The sequence below is a fragment of the Teleopsis dalmanni genome, chromosome 1, assembly GCF_002237135.1.
Source record: "Teleopsis dalmanni isolate 2A chromosome 1, ASM223713v2, whole genome shotgun sequence".
In the NCBI taxonomy this organism is placed as follows: Eukaryota; Metazoa; Arthropoda; class Insecta; order Diptera; family Diopsidae; genus Teleopsis; species Teleopsis dalmanni.
Window position 1 is genome coordinate 233,925,355 of NC_051846.1, and position 1,845 is coordinate 233,927,199.

Here is a 1,845-nt window from a genome sequence, read left to right on the forward strand (position 1 = left end):
AATATTCAGTTCTTATTTTTTTTTATTTATAATCAAATCAAATCAAACAAAATAATTAAAACTTTTTATAACTACAAATTCTGGATTAATATTAATATTTAATTTTACTATAAATGTTTACATTGAAATTATGGCAATTTATTATTTTTTTAATCAATCCGAGGAAACCAAATTAATCTGGCGCCTGTTTTATGTTCATAATTAAAAACAATTTATTTGCGTTTAACAAAACGTTTTGCTTCATTATCCATGCAATTGTCGGATAAGAGATTTACTTAAGTGGGCTGACTAAATGTTTAGGAATACCGCAGAACTCATAAAATGACTCTCTTTCATATGAAATGCGTCTAATTGAAACACTTTAGTTATCACTGAAGAAAAGCTAACATTGGAAGAATGGTTTGATAAAAGTCACATCAGTTCTATAAGCTTTAGACTTGAATCATTTTACTCAATAAAAGATTTATGATTTGAAAATTTAGATTATATTTCAGGTCTCGTTGCTTACAGTATAAATAAATTGTCGTTTCTTTAATAGACAACATAGGATTGTGATCATAGTAAACTTCTTTAATGGAAAATATTGAGTTGTCGCATGGCCATGTATACTAGAACTATTATTATTATTGATATGGTATGTGGCACTGCGACAGTCGAGTCTAATGTGTCCCCTTCTGGGTTTAGAGTAACTCTCTAAGCCTAGTTGCGTCGATAAAAAGTAGTATAGATCCTACTTTACACAGTTTTGTTGCCTCTTCCGTAATAGTCGATATTCCCAGGAGTTTATTTTGCATGTGGATTAGCACGGTATTCTAATAGCACATGTGTAGCTGACTCTTTATTCTCTTCGCAAAATCTATAGTTTACAATCCTATTTACTACGGTATTATATGGTTGTAGGACTAAATGGTATGGTACTAGCACATCCCACTGTGCTAAGCTCTAAAAACACGCTTAAAAAAAGTTTTTAAAATGATTTCAACAATTTTTAAGCCCATAGAAATGGCTACTATGTGATTTATCTACACAGTGATTTATCTATATCTGGTATCGTTAGGAACCAAGAGGGTTCTGAGTTGCTTCTACACAGTTAGATTAACTTAACCAAACTTACACAATTAAACATACGACATGTCAAAAAAAAAAAAAAAATAAACAGTTTATAGCTTTAGAAATATTAATATACAGTTCTATGTTTAGGTTGGAGAGGCGCCCTTTTATCCCAAAAACCGATTTGAGCTCAAATGATGGCCCATTGTGGTAAGTTCTATGTAATAATATATAATTTAATTATTTGTAATATTTTAATATTACAGTCGAATATAATAATATTTTTAATTTTAATAAACCTATAATTATGGCCGTGTGCGATCTCGAGTAAATTCAGATAAAGTAAATTGAAATTTCTTAGCGATTTTTTGCACTGCACTTATAAGTAAATATATATTTATTTATTTATTATTTTTGGTTAAAAGTCTACAAATTTATTTATTACACATCTTATAAAATTTACCTAATTTTTAACTAATTTACCCTACTCGAAATTCTGGAAAATACCAACATTCACTGCTATACCGACATAATTTACAATTTCCCTTAATCTACCATCAATTTACTAGAACTTGCACATGACCTAAGATATATTCATAACATAACATAATCGATTATTAGAGTGTAGAGAGCATAGTTGTCTTAAGTGCCTACTATATTTTACTGGACGAAGGCTCCTGCTTATCACCGAATTACATATGTTGTACGCATGCAACATTTTTTGCTGATTTATCATGCATGGCATGATGGCACGCTGTTGAAAAGGCTTCTCTGTGTTTGCAGTCAGTATGGCAC